The 21,944-nt window shown below is 41.0% G+C and overlaps 1 pseudogene; it reads left to right on the top strand.

Annotated features, from left to right (window-relative positions):
- Positions 1 to 237: 237 nt before the first annotated feature.
- On the top strand, positions 238 to 18,927 carry LOC118356132 (annotated as a pseudogene).
- Positions 18,928 to 21,944: the final 3,017 nt, after the last annotated feature.

Raw genomic sequence — 21,944 nt, 5'->3', positions numbered from 1 at the left:
GAGAGGACAGGTGCTTAGCTGGTGGCCACCCCCCTTTTGGTTGCCCTGTTTTTTGCAGACTAGCATCACTTTGTTGCTTCAGCGTTTGCCCTCTGATTAGTTGGGGTCTGTGCTCTCCCAATCACTAAATATTTTGAATCTCTTTCCTAAAGGTACTTTCTACATTGTTGTATCAGGCTGCTTTGACCATAATCAGACTAAAAATTATCTTCCCTCATTCTCAGAGAGCCAGCGATCATGAAGACGACCAGATCAAGTAGAGACAAAGTCAATGAGCTACATTCCCCCTATGATGCATCGTATCTCGACGGTGGTTTAAGGAAGTGTATCACCTCACAGCAAGTACTGCTGGCCCAGAAAGAGGATGGGTGCCAAGACGGTTAGGGCTAGAAGGAATTGGAAGAAGTATTTACTCCTTTGTTCATTCAATATGTACTTACTGGGTCTTCTATGCATGAGTCACAGTTTAGCGGTAAGACTGTCCTTAAGGTACCAAGATACTGGTCGAAAGTCCCTGGGGTAAAATCCTGAAGGAGGGTATATCTAGTTCTTACTTTGTAGTATGTTTGCTATCACCACCAAACAGAAAATTTTGATTAAAAAATGAATTTTAAGTATGCTGCCGAACAATATGAAATAAACAACATAAAATGATTCAAGGTGACTAAAAGCAGGGACGCTGTCCTGGTCATCATCATTCTCCCTGAACCATTTTGATTTGGAGGTTGTAGTTCTTAACTAAAGCACTCAGTCACCTATTTTCCTTCTGTTAACTGATCATTTCAATTGATCCGTGAAGTTTATTTTTTTAAAGACTTTATTTATTTGTCAGAGAGAGAGCGCTTAGCAAGAGGAAGGGCAGAGGCAGAGGGAAAAGCAGACTCCCCGCTGAGCAAGGAGCCCGATACGGGGCTCCATCCCAGGACCCCAGGATCATGACCTGAGCCAAAAGCAGTCATTTAGCCGACTGAGCCACCCAGGCGCCCCTGATCTGTAAAGTTTATATGATCACATATCAGGCAGTGGTTTGGAGAAAACTAGAAAATGTCTGGCATGATTTTATGCAATTTGGGAAACTTCACAAATAGCAATTTTTTAAATAATGAAATATTGAGTATGTTTAGTACATATATTATAGTATTTTATATAATGAAAATCAATTCAATTTAAAGTGAAAAGATGCAGTTTAGATTTTATTGGGAATCAGTTAATCTAATCGTAGTGAAGGTACCAACAGTGGAAGAGTGAACAATGAATCTTCACTATGTATTAAATTACTGCTTAGACAGAGCAGACAAAACTCACCTAATTTATCTTTCTTACAATCCACTTTTTATTGATGAATATTTACATACACCTTTTAAAAAGCAGAGATCTTAACTGCAGTTTAGTGAGTTTTTTAAGATTTTATTTATTTGTCAGAGAAAGAGCACACACAGGGGTGGGGGAAGGAGGGGGAGGAGGGCGGAGGGAGAAGCAGGCTCCCCGCTGAGCACAGAGCCCAATGCAGGACTTGATCCCAGGACCCTGGAATCACGACCCGAACAGAAGGCAGACGCTTAACTGACAACCATCCAAGTGTCCCAACTACTCATGAATTTATGTACTCATATAACCAACACGTCAATCAAGAAATGGAACACTACCATTACCTAAATATGTTTCCCTAGTACTTTTCTGCTCCATCCCTCCCACCAGAGGAAAACACTGTTTTGATTTCTATTTCCTTAAATTTGTTTTACCTGTTCTAGAACTTCACATAAATTAAACCACACACTTGAACTTTGTTTCCGGTTTCTTTTGCATGTGTTGTGTGTGTGTGTGTGTGTGTGTGTGTGTGTGTGTGTGTGTGTGTGTGTGTGTGTGTGTGTGTGTGTGTGTGTGTGTGTGATGTGTTAGTTGTTGCATACATCAGTGGTTCATTCCTTTTGACCGCTTAGTTTTCCAGAACACACGCCATTTACATCCCCACCAGCAATGGATGGCTTTCAGTCATCCCACAGCCTCAACAATGGTTGGTGTTTTCAGTCATTTTAATTTTAGGCATTCTTGTGGGTGGTACAGGTGACATTTCACTGAGCACTTTTTCATGTATTTGCTAACCATTTGTATATCTTACTATGTGAAGTGTCTGTTCAATTCTTTGTCTATTTTCAATTGCTTTGTCTGCTTCTCATTCGTTGTAGGGGTTATTTTTGTATTCTGGATACAAGTCTTTGCCATATGAACAGTGAATATTTTTTTCTCAGTCTGTGGCTCACTTCTTCATTTTGAAACTATTTTCTCTCACTTGTAGCTCATCTTATAATTTTATCAATGTTGTCTTTTGATGCACAGATTGTTTTCAAATTTTTATTATGTCTGTTTTGCTACAGCAACAGATAGCAAGGTATGTTATCTAATACAGCCAGAGAATAAGAGAACGGGTCTATTTTGTCTTGTTAAACAAAGGTTAACTAAGCGCTCTGTGCACATTACCGTCTTTGATATTCAAAACATTGCCCTGAGGTGAGGTTACCCACTTCTAGGTAGAACCTCAGGCCAAGAGAGTTTAAAAGGAGTTGTCTAAAGATGGACCCAGCATTAAACCAAAGTCTACCCAAATTCAAAGTTTATGTTCTTCCCACTATAAAACACAGACGCACACTGAGAAAGATAAATTATTTCATTTCACCCAGACTTTGATACAATTCTTCTTGACCTTGCATTCTTTAGTTCCCAAAACCTGGGACCATAAAAACTGAGCGGTAATCAGCCACACCTACTGAAATGTAGAGTGAATTTTTTTCCTAAAATTATTTCCCAGAAAAGGAGTCACCTTATACTTGACTTTCAACAAAATCTATTACCTTGCAGAATAAACTGCCATTTACATTATTTTTGAGCTGTAAAAGTATTGTTTGGAGAAAACATATTAACCTGAAACGACCTTCTGAGTTCTGAGTGCTTATAACAGCCATCTGGCAGAATCTGTGTTAAAAAAATCAAACAAACGAACAAACAAATTAGCAAATAAAAATACAGTGCACATTTAGTAATCATTTCTGCGGGGATATCTCCAAATCTCCTGTTAGATTTTATATTAGTTAGGACAATGCCAGATTCTGTTACAAATCAATTCCCAAGTCCCCGAATTTCTGTTTTTTAACACAATGAAAGTTTCATTCTTGCTACATTAATAACAAATGGAGTTATTCCCCGATGGCCAGAGCCTTCCCTCCAGCAGTTTTGCGCGTATCCGAAGCCCTATTTGGTGCCTCCATGAACCTCTGGAGCAGAGATCAGCAGAATACAGCCCACAGACCACAGCCACGCCTTTCTGTTGATTATATTGTCTATGTCTGCTTTCATAATACAACAGCAGTTTTCCCACAGAGACCACACAGCCAAACAAGCCTCAAATATTACCATTGGGTCCTTACTATGAAGGTTTGCAGAGGCACCTGGGTGGCTCAGTCGGTTAAGCGTCTGCCTTAGGCTCAGGTCATGATCCCGGGGTCCTGGGATCCAGCCCCACGTCGGGCTCTCTGCTCAGCAGAGAGTCTGCTTCCGCCTCTCCTTCTCCCACTGGGATCTCTCTCACCCTCACTCTCTTTCAAATAAATAAATAAAATCTTAAAAAAAAAGTTTGCCAACAGCCTACAACTGGAGAAAGAGGATGGTAGAGGCCACTTCCTTTTAGCAGCTCCACCCCAGAAGTGATACATCATGCTTTTGCTGATACCTCTCTGGCAAGAACCAGTCACGTGGTACCCCCTAGTTGGGACCACCTAGTTGGGACCACCTAGTTGGGACCACCTAGTTGGGAGGGGCTTGAAAAATGTAACTTGGGCTAAGAAGCTACTTACCAGGGATGATTCTAAACAGCTCAAGATAAAGCGTAAATTCTGGGTGGGCACCAACTCTTTCTGCTACAGCTGTCATCTTAGACAAGATTTTTAAAGATCTACTGAAACAGCAATAGAGATCACACATATTCACACTCAGGATGAATAAAAAACCAAATGTTCTAAAGCTGGAACTTGAGATAAAATTTCCAGCGACAGCACCATACGCAGATATAAAAATTTCAATTATCTCACACTAGACAGCAAGATAAAGCGGTATGAAAAAAAATGTTTGCTAATTCAAAATGTTTTAGTGACATCAAAGGCATAAAAAGGGTATAAAAATGCATATGCAGAGTTTGATTAAAAGTAGTTTACAAATATAAGGTAAAAGTATCACACTTCCGTATTGACATATCTCATGCCCCTTAAATATGTGTAATTCAATTAAAAATTAAATATGAACACATATTTGACTATATCATCAACTTGCCTAAGACTTTACCTATTTGTCACGTAAGGGACATGGCAACCCACAGTATCAATGTCACAGGGTTGAGCCATGGGATCTATTGATGACAAATGAAAGAGTAAGAGAGCGCAGGATCCCCCATACTCCCATTGCAGGAGATGAGCTCAGTTTCAGTGAAAAGCCCCTCCAATAGAGGGAACCCCAGCCCTGTAAAGCATCATATATTTATAGGTCAGCCAGAGAAGGCGAACACCTAGTCTTCTGTGAAATAACACAACGAGGGATCTTGAGGCCAGGAAATGGCCCTGGGTTGCTTTCTGAGACCACCTAAAACACTGTGCATATAATTGTTGAAATATCAGCCCAGGTTTTGATGTCAGATCACAAAGAGAGGAATGGGTAGAAATTCCCAGGGCCCCATCTAAGAGACCAGAGTTTTGAATCTCCTCAATGCTCATGTTAAGCTAAAAACTTCGGGGAATGATATTGTCATTGGAAAATAGGAGGATTGCCAGATATTTGAGTCTGTATGGCCTGCAGGCCACGGAGGTTGTCCTTTCACTAATGCAGGAAGACAAAAACTAAAATGTTTTCTGTAAACTGAGGTCAGAATTTTGGTGAAAAGACTATGGAACCTTATTATCATGAGGGCTTTGACCTTTGTCTCCAATTTACATTAACTTGCTTTTCCCTTGTTTCAAATACAAGTTAGATCTGTGGCTAGTTTCATTTACCTTCCCTTTTCATGTTTTTGCGTGATTCTGCACCACATGAATTTTCTCTTAAGTGATGCTGGCTCCACTTTCAGGAATTACTAGGAAAAGAAGTGAAAGCAACAGTTTATTAATGCAAGCATACATTCTTTAGGTCCTAAAGCCTAGGGCGTGATGCTAGGATTTTTATGTTTAAGTAAAATTAAAGCGATGGTTATTTTCCACTGAATTCTGAGGCCGATACAAAGGACTCCCTACATTTTATCTGACTCTTGTCATTGTTGTGCTGTTCTAAAACACTCTACAAATAGAATTTTTGTAGATTTTCATCTTCCAGGAGAGTTTTCTTTTTCAATTGAGTCCCATCTTTGATTACAAAATAGAGTTAATCTGAGCAGCTACTAAAACTCTTTCCAGTGTCTGACTTTTCCTTTATTATTAAAAAAGGTTGTTGGCTTCAAGAGAACCTAACCATGGTCTGAAAGGACAGAGTGGTTTCAGAAACCTCTGGAACCACTGCTTTTATAAGAGTAAAAGAAAACCAATACTCACTGAACACCTACTCCTGTCGTTTATTCAGCTAAGCATTTATACATGTTGTATTTCATTTCCTTACCACAAAGTTATAAGGGATATATTTTTGTTGTCAGTTATGATAGGAAAAGTGAGAGATTAGTAAAGCATCTTTCCCAGGATACACTTGAGTTAGTGTCGGAGCCCAGGATTATCTAAAGAGTATTCAAGACACCACCGTAAAGTTGATGACTTCTCTCCCAATGTCCTTGGGTCCTACTCTAAATTCCTAGGAACAAGAATCTAGTTTACCCATCTAGGTTAGGAAACCACACCTGGGTCAGCAAGCCATAGTCCAAGGAACAAGTCTCATAGGACAACCACAGTTCTGGGGATGCCTCCTGCAAGTCCAGGGCAGGCCAGAAAAGGAATAAAGGAGATGACCCATGATCCAGCAAGACACCAAAAGAACAGCCTGCTACATAGTCTTTAGTATGATCCCTCAGACCTGAGAGGAATACTCTGCAATATTAATCAGCCTATTCTAGATCTTCTTCTGTCTTTTCACCAATTCTTAGTAAATCACCTTTCATTTTCCAATTCCAATTGGCTTCCCAAATCAGAATGAGTCCTCTCCTAGCTATGCCATCATTCCTGGATCCCACTCCTAACTCTGTTACTTTCCTGACACTAGCAAAGGCCATTTCCTCTGGCCTCGGCTTCTAATGAATCCCAAGCTCTACTCTTTCTCAAACTGGGGACAGCCTTTTGCTAGCCCACGGGGCTAGAGTTTTCATCAGTGACCTCCTAAGGCAGAAAGTAATTTTGTCTCTCTTACAGAAGTCTGCAAGTTGTACTTTGTTTACCTATTAAAAATTGCTTCCTTGAAATAAGTCAATCAGAGAAAGATAATTATATGGTTTCACCCATATGTGGAATTTAAGAAACAAAACAGAGAGAGGATCATAGGGGAAGGGAGGGAAAAATAAAATAAGACAAAGTCAGAGAGGGAGACAAACCATAAGGGACTCTTTACTGTAGGAAACAAACTGAGGGTTGCTGGAGGGGAGGTGGGTGGAGGGGTGGGGTAACTGAGTGATGGACATTAAGGAAGGCACACGATATAATGGCACTGGGTGTTATATGCAATTGATGAATAACTGAACTCTACCTCTGAAACTAATACACTGTATGTTAATTAATTAGATTAAATACGATAAAAAAATTTGCTTCCTCAAAAATGATCTAATTAACAATCATAAACAGTCTATCAGCATGAATACACACACAAGCTTGTCACACAAGGGTCACGACTAGGCACCTGTTCTCCATATATTCTCCAAATACTAAGAGTTCTAACATAATACAGATGTCCTCACTTATTCCCATACTATATGTGGTTGTATAAAATGATCTAATGACCAGCACAAAGCTACTACACATAAAGCACTGAAAAAGTATTTGTGGATTTGATTTGAACTCCTCTGGTGAAGATAATGTATTACTGAAAACAACAGCTGGAAAATAATATTGCTTAAGAATTACATAATTTGTGGGGCGCCTGGGTGGCTCAGTCATTAAGCGTCTGCCTTCGGCTCAGGTCGTGATCCCAGGGTCCTGGGATCCAGCCCCGCATCAGGCTCCCTGCTCCACAGGAAGCCTGCCTCTCCCTCTCCCTCTCCCCCTGCTTGTGTTCCCTCTCTCACTGTGTCTCTCTCTGTCAAATAAATAAATAAAATCTTTAAAAAAAAAAAAAAAAAGAATTACATAACTTATTATATAACTTCTTTCCACTTCTTTTGTATTTACGTGTACACACGTGTATATACACATATACTTATAAATACACAAAACATACATACACAATTATATGTTTCTTGGTATGTGTGTATATTACATATAAAATTACATATATATTTATACACAAATATATAAATGTTTCTTTTCTAACTTTATATAAAACTAACCTACAAAATTTACCTTGAACAGATTTATTTTGTATTTATATTCACATTACTTATTTTAATGTCCTAAAAGTCTTCTGAGATTTCTAGTAGTAATTCTGAAACACCCTTTACTTCAAAATAATAAAGTACATCTTTTAGAGCTCAAATATCAAGAATACAGATACGCAAATTTCAATTTAGATACAAATTTTTTTAAAAAATCTTCTACCACATTTAGCCAACTTATGGAATGACAAAAACAATGTAAGGGCTGGGGAGGAGAGGCACAGAGGTAGAAGTTGCTCATGAATGTCGAATTACACCTTCCTAACAGAGGCCCATTCACAGTGCAGGACAAACAAAATCCTTGGACTTTTAAAGATTTATTTATTTATTTGAGAGAGAGAGAGAGAGAGAGAGAGAGAGAGAACAGGAGCAGGAGGGGCAGAGGGAGAGGGAGAATCTCAAACAGACTCCGCGCTGAGCACAGATCCTGACACGGGGCTCCATCCCACAACCCAGGGATCACGACCTGAGCCAAAACCAAAAGTCTGAGCTTAACTGACTGCATCACCCAGGAGTCCCCAAAATCCTCAGACTTTTAAAAAGGAAACTCCTTTGTATGGCATAAGAGTGATTAAGGACACACCATTACATAGGATATTCTTCTGTTCCTAAAATAATACCAATACTATATGCCCTATCAGAGGGCCGGAAATGTCACAGAGCCTGACTTAGGCCTTTTGAGAGAACTTGACTTGCTTGTTACAAATTAGAAAGATAACAAAACTGAGCTACCTAATCATCATTTTACCTTAATGTTGAAGCATTTTCTCCTTTTATCCCTGGGCCGAACACCTGGTTTACAACAGCATTGATTCCTAACTCTATTAAATTATCCTCTTTATATATGCCTTCTATACCTTTTAGCTTTGTCTTAAAGGCCAAGTAACATGAAGGACCCGACAGCACAAACAAATTAGGAAAGCGAGCAAAGGTGGGAAACCATGGAACCGCTTGCGCATATAACGTGCAATCCATTGAGAGATACAGAAAATAAATTTTTCCCATTGTCTCTGGCTTCGATCAGCCCTGCACCTTTCCCTCTCCCCCTGTATACACATTTCCTCTGGACAAAACTTAAACATGGAAAAGCAGATGTTTTCAGTTAAAGGGATTTTGTGAAATTTTTAAATTTTAATATAAGATTTTAATTGAAAATAAAAAGAGAGCTACCCCTGTTTACTCTCTTCCTGCACAGCTCTAAGGCTTGCCCTATGTTCTCTCGCCCCATTGCTAGCCAGCACCCCATCCTTGCTCTCATCAATCCTACTTAGTAGATTTCTAACTGTTCCTTTTCGAGTATCTTCTTTCGTCAATATCTTTTGCACTTCCAGCAATTTCCCCCCAAAGCACCATTATTAGCATGTCACTGCCTGGTCATAAACCAATTACTTAATACATAAAATCACATTTCTTTCATGTAGTCTCTACTTTCACAAGCTCATGTCACCTCTTTCCTATAACAGAAATTCTCCTCCATAGTCTGACAGGTCCTATTATTTGTCACAGTGAGTCTGTTTGAGTATTTCTGTTGTTACGTCTGCCCAGAATGTTCTTTTCCTCTTCACTTTTCCTGCCTAAATCCTGGGTGGTCTCCAAGGCTGGGTTTGCTTCCCAGTCTCTCTATAAACATCTATCCTAATTTCACTGATGTTTCCAAGTCCTAAATTGCTAGACAACCTAAGACACAGGCAAGAAAACTCCTTGCCCAGGACCTTGAGCCTCAGGTGCCCTGTCTGTCTGTCTCTCTCTCTCACACACACATACACACTCCATTTGCTAAAGAACACATGGATACCTCCGTCACTCAGAGTTCAGTAGTCAATAATGGCAGAGGGCAACCCATAATCTGAACATCTACTTTGATGATGGACACTGTTCAGGTCCTAGAGACCTTCTTCTCCATCTTATTTTCCCTCCGGTGCATTTCACTGTTGGTGAATAGCATAAGGGATTTGGGGTGAGGTACTGCCTATGTGTGGTATAGTCGCTGCTGCCAAGCCCAGGGGCAAGATGTGCTTTGGTAAAAGGACACACTAACTTCTCACCCTCTGAATCTCAGTCTGCATGCTCACAGTGGAGCTTGCATAACAAAATATCTCCCAGAACTGCCGAGTGTCCATTTTCTTGCTTCCATTACTAATGGATCTAATTTGCAGTTGTGGAAGTATTCATAATTTAGCATGGCATTTGCAATAATTACCAAGTGTGACTAGAAGCCTTCTGCAGTATTAAAAATTTCATATTATTCTGTTCATTTGTAAAAATTACATTCCTATAGATACAAAATGTATGACGTATGACAAAATTCTTTACGTGGGAAACTAGATGCACACTGTATATTAGAATTGAAAATATTCTGTAAGATTTAATTTTAAATTTAAAAAATACGATTTTAACTTTATCTAAATGCTGATGTAAGGTTTTTGTATTTACTAATTTATAAAAATTTATACTAATCATCAGTTGTAATAGGTAATTTTGACTAATTTTCAATATTTTAGTATAAAATAACTTTTTAAAAATTGACATACTTCAGTAAAAATAATTTCAAATTCAGTACACTGTAATACAATTCTATTTATTGATTAGTAATTTTAAGTCATTATTGTAATGAATAAAAAATATGTGAAAATATTAACTATGAATTTTAGCAGTTTTTTAGTGGTTTTCCTGAAATGAAGGGAACAAAAATAAATATAACATAAATGTGTAATAGATTATGAATTACATGTTTATTTTATTGTCATTAAACATTAACCAGACTATCAAAAGAACACTAAGTGTCACACTTAGTAATAACTAAAATCAGTCATTGTTGGTATTTTGTCAACTTTCAGTCATATGAAAACCAAAGCTTTGCACAAAGGTTTTTATTTCTTCATTACAGAAAACATTTTGTCAATGAAGGAGGAAAAATATGTCTTGGTAGCTTTTCTGATAATTTTAAAACATATAACACATGATAACTAGACCTCCCGCCTCAAAATTTGTAGTTATTGTACCTGGCCATGATACTGTTTACCCAGGGGTGCCTGGGTGGTAGAGTCAGTTAAGCGTCAGACTCTTGATTTGGGCTCAGGTCATGATCTCAGCGTCGGGAGACTGAGCCCCGTACTCAGCACAGAGTATGCTTAGGATTCTCTCCCCTCGCTCGAGCTCTCAATGTCTCTCTCAAATAAATAATCTTTCTTAAAAAATGTTTATCCAGACCTAAATCTAAAACTATTACCTTTTCTATTACTGTCACTCTGGGAGGCATGTATGTCTGCTCTCTTCCCCCATTAAATGGTGACTCACTGGGCATGCCTTCTTCCCTTCCATATTCCTCATGGTTCTTATCACTTTTGTGAGTAATACATTGTTCATTAAGTGACTGTTAATTGATTAGGAAAGACAAATAGCATATGATTTCACTCCGATGTGGAATTTAAGAAACAAGACAAGGAAACAAAGAAAAAAGAGGTCAAAAAATCCAGACCTTAAATACAGAGAACAAAATGGTGGGTGGCAGAGGGGAGGTTCGGGGGGGGGGATGGGTTGAATAGGTGAAGGGGATTAAGAATTCATTTCTCTTGATGAACACTAAGAAATGGATAGAATTGTTGACTCATTATATTGCGTGCCTGAAACTATGTTATACTTGATTTTTTAAAAAATATTCATGAACAGGGAACAGATTGAAAAAAATAAAATTTTAGAAATTTAAAAAAATTTAAAAATAGATGAGAGAAAATATTCATGAAATTTAAAATAACTAGTGCTTCCAAGATGAGCCTTGGGTGCAGGTTGGTGGTGATGGCAAGTGGTTTCTGGCCTTGAAGATAACAGCTCCCCATAAGAGACATAAAAATAGCATGAGGAGCAAGAGTACACCTCTTTAGTGAGGCTTTATACATAGTTCCTGCCTGACAGAAAGCTGGTGAGCAACAGTCTTCTTGATGGAAAAGCAGGGTTTTGTAGTCACATAGCAACATTCAATGGTGTTTACTTTGAAAATGAGGGGAATAAGAAGAAAGCAAATCTGCAATCTTTTTTGTTGCTCTACTTTACAATCATTTCAAACCTTTTCATTTCCAAACCTTTGGTGAGTTTGTTCAGAATCGATTTTTGGGTGAGCAGCAATGAAAAGCTGCCCCCCCCTCCCCCCACCTATCCTCACTAAAGAGAAGTCTTGATATTTAAAGTTCAACTGACATTTAGTGACTGACAGTTCATTATTAACTAATAGCTTTCTTTAAAAAAAGAGGTAACCAAATATTGAAACCATTATTTTACAAAGACATTTAGGTTTAGCCAGTTTGAGAGCTGTTGTTGAACAGCTGAAGAATAGTTCCATTGAAGAGATTTCTTGTGTGCAGAGAACACTGCAAAATACATGTTGTGAAATTCCTAAATAAAACTGATGGATTGCTCCAGTATTAGGTGTTTTCGTAAATATTTGTAAGATCATGCTCAAGGTAGTTTTTACTTGGGAAATACAATTCACTATATTCTTGAATGTTCAATCATGTGATTTTTCTAGAGCTTACGTATTCTCATTACCTGTTCCAAAATACATATATGTTCCTATATACATAACTCCTATAAATGAGTTATATGAAAACCAAAATCTTTGCAAAAAATACATTCTCATACTTAACTATGAATAAGCTCTATTTCACATCTTATTCCTTATTTTCCTGTAATTTCAGTCAACGAACCTAAAAAAAAAGCATATGTATGATACGTTTGAGTTAAATTTTGGTGAAATACAATTTATAAAAGATTAAGCCTAAGGACTCAGATGGGATACCAATTACTGGGAACTCTGTGAACTACAGTAGAACAAGATTAAATACTGAACTACTCCTCTTCTTCCATTTTTCTCTTCCCTTTCCTTCCTTTTTCTAATACGAAAGCCATCTGATGGGGCCAAGCAAGCTAGGCATGGCACAGGAGTGGGGGAGCCAATGGACAATGAATCCCAGTGACAAGAGGGATTGTCAGAGGCCAATAGGAATGAGGAAGTGACCACAGGAGGGGCGTCCTGGTATGGTGCACGGGAGTCCAATGAGGGGAAGAGAGTGACACCATACCCAGGGCCAGGCCAGTGAAGAATGTCCCATCTCATGTCAGGTAAGGAGGGTTCCCACACTTATGGGGCAACATGAGTAGGGTGAGGAGGCACACGAGGTAATTTGTGGTCCAGCCCTGCGTGTCAGAGCACAGGGAGGGTGGGGAATGTGCCCACAAGGGGGGACAGCAGAGACAGCCTCGCACAGGATGTCAGAGCCCAAGTAAGCTGGAGAGAGCAGTCATATGGAGGAAGACACAGCAGTAGCCGCAGATGAGATATGCGGCAATGGGGAGGGGGAGAGATTTTGACCAAATCAGTAAATATATTCAGTATATTTACAGTTTTCTTATCATCAGAGAGCGATACATATGGAAAGAGAAAAAAACTCAAACCCGGTTGCACTGGGTTAAAATTGAAGGTATTTCTGTGAGTTAATACCTTTCAATGTATAGAGATAAACATACAGAAATGAATATAGCTGTAAAATGCACATATATATATACATACTCATATATTTCTTAGCTCCATCCAGCAAAACCCCAACAGCAATGACACACCCAGGGTCCATTTCTCAGTTTCTGAATACCATTCTCCCACTCTGCATTTAATGGAACCAAATCTCCTTGGAGAAATGGCTGATTCCAGAACTTGTGCAAGGAACGTATTAGATGAGCCTTGAACGTCTTGCTGTGTCAGAAAGGAATGAAGCACTCAAGGAAAAATGGATATGCACCAGAAAGACACAGAAGCCTCCTTGAAGAGGCTATCGATAGACAAACTAGTGATTTGAACATCAAGATAAATGACATCATGAATTATAACCCATTTCTGTAACAGGAGACGATGAATCTGCCCTGATAGAAATAAATAAATTGCAAGCCTGATGGGGACTGGGACATTTCCAGAGTCTCAAAGTAACTTCCCCCAAAATACTTCTTTGTTACAAAGGAAAAATAGGATTTTTTACTGAAAAGCTTAGCAGACGCCACGTTCATCACGTGACCACACTTGTGAATGGTAATGCGACAAATCAAAATTGTGTGCTACTTGTTAGGAAAAGAGCACAACAGCACCTCTGTAATGATATCCTTGCCAAAGACACATCGTCTAAATCTAATCATAAGGAAGCATCAGGAAAATCCAAACTGAGGTGACTTCTATAAAGTAATTCTCTTGCAACCTTCAAAAGTGTCAGATTAGGAAAATTAAGGAAAGAGTAAGAAATGCTTTCAGATTGAAGGAGAACAAAGAAACATTACAACAGACCCTGAACTGTGGTTATGAATCCTTTTGTTATAAGGGACATTATGGGGACAAGGCAAAAGTTGATGAGGTCTGAGGAGGAGGGGGTAGTAGTGCATTCTTTACAACTTCACTCTGTTGATGTTTATCCTGTGGTTATGCAGGAGAACTTCCTGTAGAAGAAAATATATCAACCATTTTTAGGACTGATGGGCCATCAGTCCAGCAACTTACTCTCAAATGGTTTGAGAAAGAAAAGAATTACCGTTGCTACTTTTCTGTTAGCCTGGAATTGTCCAAGTAATAAAATCTGAGCTGAACATATAAAGAAGTTCTCCTCTTAAGAGATAACACAAAATAATCTGAGAGAAGCCCTAAACTAATTTATCAGAATCCTATTTGCTCACCTGATTGTATTCCCATTTTTCATTTAGATAACATGATCAGAGCCTACTTTGCAAGCTTATATAGTAAGTTATCACTAATATAATATGGAAAAGTCAGGAAAGCTCACTTACACCAGCCTTCTACGATGTCTAAATTTCCATTAAAGGAGCCTTTCCCATGGACTAAGAGTCATCTTTCAAAAGGACTGTTGTAGAAAATAATTTCCTGAATGCCAGATGAACAACTACAGATAGAGAGGATACATAACAAACACACGTGCAAGATGGGCTTATCTAATCCTTTTCTTTTCCAAACCTCTTTTGAGAGTAAAGGATGGAGGGAGCAAATGTCACAGCCCAGGGGAGAAAGTGAGCCGCAAGTGGCCACACCAGAGTCTGTGGACCAAAATAAAGCCATCAACACAGCCAGAGATCCATTAAGTCAGCATGACCAGGAAGGTAGTGAGTCCAGGTGGGTGACTGATCTGGGACAAGGTGCTCCAAGGAAGCCAGGGGCTGTAAACTGATTATACCTAAGAGATGAAATAAACCTGAAGGTGGGTTATAAGCATGAAGATCAATCGGTTAGCCAAATGTGATTCACAAGCCAGAGAACCAAAAAACAGGAAAGAAAAGGCATCCGAAGGCAAGTACACAGATGAAAGAAGTTTAAGGAACAGATTAGCTTTCCACACATAGAATGCTGTTGTGTGACCATAGTCTTTATCCCAATTTGATTTCAGTTTGAAATCACAGAGTAGAATCAGAGAGTAGACTTCAGTCTCTACCTACTTAGTGTCAGGTTTTGCAGGTGTGAAAAAGAAACACACTGTATTGTCATAAACAAGAGATTCTCACTCAGAACTCCCTTCAAGGAAGGACTTTCTGCCTAACCATGGAGAATGCAGTAAACGGGCAATCTTTAGAAAACAACAACGACAAAAAAAATTGTTGATAAGGATGCGGAGAAAGCGCCATGGAGTCTGGGCACGCAATCCTCGCTGCCAAGCTGACAATGAGGTAAATGGAGCCTCCGGTACAGGGCAGTGGTCCAACTGTGCGCACGTTCCCGGGGGCTGAACTGGGACGAGGTACTCACGGAGGGAAATCCGTTAGCAGGCGCGATGTGTGAAGCGTCTGAAACATATGGAGCAAGCAGTGTTGGATGGCTGGGGCTAAGAGCCAACGGTGGGCTGATGTGCTACAGAAAGAGGACAAGCTGAGATGAATAAAAGCCAGTCGAAACTCAGGTGTGAAAGCCAGAGTGTCATTTTGGTTGTCTGAGCAGGGCCTGGGACGAGGGTAAGACCAAATGAGACATTCGCTTCAGCTGAAAGTTAAGGGAGTGCCAGATGCCGAAAGCCTCAGTAATCAGGAGTGGCTTTCTTCCAGGCCTGCAAAACCTTCTTTAAGCTCCGTTTGGAGTTGAGGTGGGGAGGAAAAAGACGGAAGAGATACCCGCCTAATATAGCTGCTTGTGGGTATTCTCTTGGTTTTGTGTGTCTATAAAATGTTTTTAAAACACATTAACCTAGACAACGTGCTCCCTGTGTGGGTATGTTAGCTTTCGTCTACCCCAGTGGTTCTCAGCGGGGAGGCTTTGCTCCCAGGGGCCATTTCGCGATGTCTGGAGAGATTGTCGGTTGTCACAGGCGGGGTGTGCTGCTCCTGGCCGCTGCTGTGTAGCCTGAAGATGTTTCTAAACCTGCCAGAGTACACAGAATAGCTTCCCACCGCACTAAAGAATAATTCGGTCCAAAAAGCCAGCAGGTTGGGAAATTTTGGTCCACACCCCAGGGCAGTTACCACTTGAAATAGGCTCATGAGAAATACACGCCAAAGTACATTAATTATTACGTAAGGACACTAATCAGGAGTCGAGGTGCCAGAGGAGGCCTCTACAAACGTCAGCCATCACTATCTGAGTAGTACTGGTGGGTTCCATACCGAGCATTTGAAACTCATCTTGTAAGGAGCATGGATTACAGACAGAGAGCAGGCACTTCTGTCCTTCCACGTGTAGGCATATGAAATCTGGTCATCCCCGAAGCCCGTGCTCATCAGGGAGCGCTCCTGGCCCAGAGCCCCAGGTCAGCACGTATCTGTGGGGAATCTATCACTTGCCCCAACAACACGTTCAGCTGGCTCTTGTTAGCTCTCCCTGGTGCTAATTAACCCCCTCTGGTAGTGCCAAGACCTTGAACCAACCCACAGCAAACAGGAGTCCATCCCTCCTTCTCCCAAAGTCCCTCATCAATGGCCACCTTTAGTTTGCCTCCTACTACGTGTGGTGCATGGGGTAGAAACAGGTGGTGGCTCAGGCCCTACTCACCACCATATCATGGCATCTTCTTATGAAGCCATGTCTAAGGATGGTGTTGACAGGTACCGAGACAAGTGACCTCGGCATACTGGGACCTTTATAACAAGCAGGTTATTTCTGGTAGAAATCAGTACCCGTCTTGGGACGGATCCTCTTTATGAACACTGAGATCTCCAAAAAGCTGATTCCTGCAGGCCACCTTGTACTACTCCTCTCGTATTTCTCTCGTGGTAGAGTGACCAACATTTCCGTCACTCCGTGGGAGATTCCAGAGAGCTACATAACGTCTATAATGAGGCCTTCTTGTAACTCTGCCACAATGAATTTAGTGCCTTTGTTCTCAGCAGTGTGCTATTTTGGTGGCAATTCGTGCCCAGTTCAGGAGCAGAAAAAGATCCTGACTGCTACTTTACAGCATTCAATAAGACCACTATTCAAGACTGCCCCCCGAAAACCCATATTCAAACTAAATGGTGCTTAAGAATAAAGTTTGATTTCCTCCTAAGATAATTATTTTCTTGATTTCACCATACCAATACACAAATTCTTTATAGAAAATAGGTACTTTTTTGTTTGCACACAGCCCTATGAGATTTTAGATGTAGACACAAGTCTTCTTAAGCTGAACTTGTGTCAAATCAATCACAATACCCCACACCTGATTCTTGATAACTTCTGTTTCAGTAGACAATTAAGTGCCATACGATAGGCCCAGGATCCCCTTAATGCCTACCACAAATAGAATAGTATTTTGCTCTCAAGTGAGGGGTAAAAAACTGAAGGAACAATTTGGAACTGTTAGCTATTATTCTCAACCAAGCAACACGCAGATCTGTGTCAGCTCCTCTCAGAAAGTTAAATTGCACGTTATTATATGTTTACCACAAAGCATGCATATTTACTTTATAAAGACTGCACGTTATTATGAGAACATTTGACACAGAGTTTCTCCAGTGCTGTTTACTGTTTAAGAATGGAAAGCCCTCACATCTGCCTCTGATAAAATAACAGAGCAATGTTTGGCTATCACCATGTTAGCGGTTTCTGTATTAAGAAATTAAGAGGTCATAACCTCTCCTCCGTGAGGTAGATGCCTGGTGATGGGCAAATTTCTTTGTGTCCACCCCTCTGCATAGACATTTGGAAAAGACAGTCACCTGGAAAAGGAGAGGGCTAAACCCAGCAAGAAGTTGTAAATGCTGTGCATTTCCGTTTCTGCAAAGGGGAAGGTTTTTTTTTTTTTAAGTCTCTTGACTTTTATGAATTCTCTGCCTCTTTTATTTAATTTAAAATAACTAAAACCTGACTAAGAAGAAGAAAATAGTCTTTGGTTAAAAAAAAAAATGCCTAATGGAGCTTCAAACCCATTCCGGCTACTAAGTCATCAGGCTTTAGAGAACCGGCAAAACAACTCACCTGTTCCAGACATGAAATAATAAAATGATAAATACAAGGTAGTATGTTTGTTTGGGGCTGAGGGTCCTTACCTGACTGTCAGCACTGGTACTTCACGCAAATATTATATCCACCATAGTTCCAACACACCCATTCCCTACATCCCCAAGCGCCACACTGCCTTACTTATCTCCTTCACCACAGCTCTTGTTGATTTAAAAAAATCAGCACAAGAGGAAAGGGGGTGGGCGGCTGCGTGGGCTGGCGTTCTGCGGTCTGGGACAGAAGCGAGGTTGCGCAGCGCTGGCGCTGGAGCGTGCAGGTGACCAGGACGGAGACTGCGTGCTTGCTCCACCACAAGGTTTCAGAAGCGCTCACTCCCCTGGCCCTAAGCAGGTGGAGGTGCCATCCCGTGGGTGGTGGCATTTGAAAAGGAACTTGGGAGCAAAGTGAACCTGGCGGAGTTCAAGGGCAAGAGAAGTGTGCTGCATAGAGTCCCCGAAGTCTTTCTCCTCTGCTGGAAGACCCTCCTGCCAGGTTTGTGGGGAGCAGGGGCTGGGGGGCTCTGAAGGCCGGGGGGCTCTGGGGGAGGGGGCAGCCTGTCTGTTGTTACAGAGGTCTTTGAGGGAAGAGCAGAACGAGTCCATGGAAGGCAAGGGTCAGCTCCAGGCTGATCCCACTGACCCCACTGAGCCGTTTGGGAAGGAGACCAATTTGTTACTAGATGATTCATTCGTTGGTGTCCCTCTTTGGGAATGGACGGGGCTGACGGTGCTGCATGGTGATAGAGGGTGGCATAGAACAGTCCCTGAATGTGGAGCCAGGAGGCACAGGCTTCACTGGCAGCCGGACTCCCAGCATCGTCTGGCAGCTCAGAGGCCCCAGGCCCAGACTTAGTTCTTCCCTGTTAACCTGCCCTGGGCAGAGGGCCCCAACCCAACCTCAGCTGGGGCACCCAATTAGAACCTTGGCTAAATTACTACAATAAGCATTTCTGGTTTAAAAAAAAAATGTGGAAGCAATTTTTTTGGCTCTCATTAAAACGGACTCAATGCCCTAAGGATGGATCAGTGGGAAGAAAGAGGGGCAAAGGTTTCCTATGAGTGCAGTACAATAATTGTGTTAGTCTGAATAGAAACACTTAGACTTCTGGTAAATATATCTGAGCTACCAATCTCTGGCATTTCCATCATGGGGAGCCACAGTGATGAACAGCCAATTGTCACTGAATAATTGGTGTCAGGAGAGTGTTAGTAGCAGCTGTTGGAATCAGTCCACAAAGTCTGGCTGCATGAGAAAGGTATTCTAGGTAGAATTAACAAAGTTTGTTAAGTAAAATGGTTCTGAGCTCTGGAGTTGCACCAGAAGGGAACCAGGTTGCACGTGCGGTTGAATGGGGGTGATTTCACACCCCAAGGAAGTGGGAGGGAGGACTTCAATTAAACTGTGAAGGAAAGCCACTGAGCTTCAAGAAATTTCTACCGGGAGATCTGTGCAGGGTTAAAAAAAAAAAACTTGGTAATTTGTCTTTACAGACATTTACTTTTCTATGTTGGGTGTTATAAGCAGCTGCTTTTGTCTTACGTGGTATTATAGATAAATACAATGATGACGGAACTATTTCTAAATAGATACTTCTGAGTTGCTGGATTGTCTTTCCTCCACGTAATCATGATATTGGCCTTTTAAAATAGAGTTGGCTGTGAAGCACTATTGAATTTGTTAATTTCCTTTGTTACCTGAATCTGAAGCTAGAGGTTATTTGTCCCCAAGTATTTGGCGGTATCTTGGTAACAGTCACATAAGAAACTATAGTTGAGGGAGAAGTAATTTTTCCACTGAGTTATCTTTATTAAAATGGCACCTGTGAGACATGGTGACATGCTCTGCAGGTCCTCCTCCAGGTATGAAGGGCTCATTCTCTAGGCTGCTGGGAGAGCTGCCCAATGAGAACTCGTAGCTGTCGGCTCTTGTGAGGACTACCTCGGCCAAGATCAGCCCCATTTTTGACTAATCAAGGAGCAGGCACGGAGCTTCCTTCAAGAAACCCAGCCCCCTAGTCCCAACTCCAAAGGGCCACCCCTAACTGCAGAACTCTTGGGAAATCGGTGGAGACCTGTGCTGGAATTCTACCCTCTCTCCTATCCTCCTTTCTTTCCCACCGTTCCTTAGGTATAGATCTCAAGAGTATTCCTTCCTGAGTGCCACACCCTGCATGGTAATCTGAGCTTTAGTCAGCTTCCCAGGGAACACAGCCTGTGACACTTTGTACCAGGCATGATCCATCACAGCAAACACGAAAGTGAGATTTGGGAGCAGTAGAAAAACTAACCTGCCGTGTTTCCTTTACAAAGATCCCAGTCCTGAGATGCCAAAGGTTGAATGACTGAATACTGTTACCTCATATATTTTGTCCATTTTTATGGTTTTTGGAAGCAGGAAGGGAAGATTTTTTTAATTTTTTTATTATGTTAATCACATACATTACATCATTAGTTTTTGATGTAGTGTTCCGTGATTCATGGTTTGTGCATAACACCCAGTGCTCCACGCAGAATGTGCCCTCTTTAATACCCATCACCAGGCTAACCCATCCCCCCATCCCCCTCCCCTCTAGAACCCTCAGTTTGTTTTCCAGAGTCCATTGTCTCTCATGGTTCGTCTCCCCCTCCGATTTACTCCCCTTTATTCTTCCCCTCCTGCTATCTTCTTTTTTTCTTAACATATGTTACATTATTTGTTTCAGAGGTACAGATCTGTGATTCAACAGTCTTGCACAATTCACAGCGCTCACCATAGCACATACCCTCCCCAATGTCTATGACCCAGCCACCCCATCCCTCCCACCCCCACCACTCCAGCAACCCTCAGTTTGTTTCCTGAGATTAAGAATTCCTCATATCAGTGAGGTCATATGATACATGTCTTTCTCTGACTGACTTATTTTACTCAGCATAACACCCTCCAGTTCCATCCACGTCGTTGCAAATGGCAAGATCTGATTCAGGAAGGGAAGTTTGATATTGGTTATACGATCATGGCTGAAGTGGAAGTGTGAAGTCTCTTTTCTGTTATAAACAAAGGTAAAATGGTAGACTCAAGTCAGGCATAAAGTGGGTCACTAACATCTACCTGGGGCTAGTCTTTCTGATTGAATAATAGAGATCGAGTTCTTAAATAAGACTTCAGAGAAAATGAAATTACTGAGTAGAGCCAACATCATTCTGGATAAACCCCACACAAGTATTCTTTGCCTGGGTAACTGAGTTATGGGGATCCACAGAACTGATTTCAGTTTTAAAATCTCAGTGTGGGGGGCGCCTGGGTGGCTCAGTCGGGTCCTGGGATCGAGCCCCGCACTGGGCTCCCTCCTCCGAGGGAAGCCTGCTTCTCCCTCTCCCACTCCCCATGCTTGTGTTCCCCCTCTCGCTGTGTGTCTCTCTGTCAAATAAATAAATAAAATCTTTAGAATAAAATAAAATCTCAGTGGGGACATCTCGGTAGGGACACGCAACCCTCTGTTGATGACATGTAATTAGAGTGAGATTTTTAGTCCCGCCCTTCCCCCCCCCCCCCGCCCCCGTAGGCTCTTGTAAAACGACCTCTTGTGTTCTGAGTTGTTTTTCCTTATTGACTTCCACACTGGCTTTGCCCCATCTGTCAGGTCACTGCGTCTACTATATAAATTACCAAAAGGCACAGATACCCTGTATGTGTAGTTAAAGTCCTGTCATTAAGATTCATGGTGTAGCTACTCTAACCCTCACCAAAGCTGGGTGCTTATATTCCTGTTCTAATTATTTTCCCCTTTGATCTTTGTTTCTTTTTTCTCTGCATCAATATATGCATCTGTAGGAGGAGAATATTTCTTGCTCTGAAAATGGGAGATGTCCTGTATCTTCCCCATTGTGGAAGCTACAGTAGTATCTAAAATTATCTTCCAGAAAACCCATACACATTTATGGTGCACCTGAATAAAAGAAAAAGGAAAATAACATTTGGTAA

The sequence above is a fragment of the Zalophus californianus genome, chromosome 12 (assembly GCF_009762305.2).
Source record: "Zalophus californianus isolate mZalCal1 chromosome 12, mZalCal1.pri.v2, whole genome shotgun sequence".
In the NCBI taxonomy this organism is placed as follows: domain Eukaryota; kingdom Metazoa; phylum Chordata; class Mammalia; order Carnivora; family Otariidae; genus Zalophus; species Zalophus californianus.
This window is presented reverse-complemented; position numbering and strand designations above follow the sequence as displayed.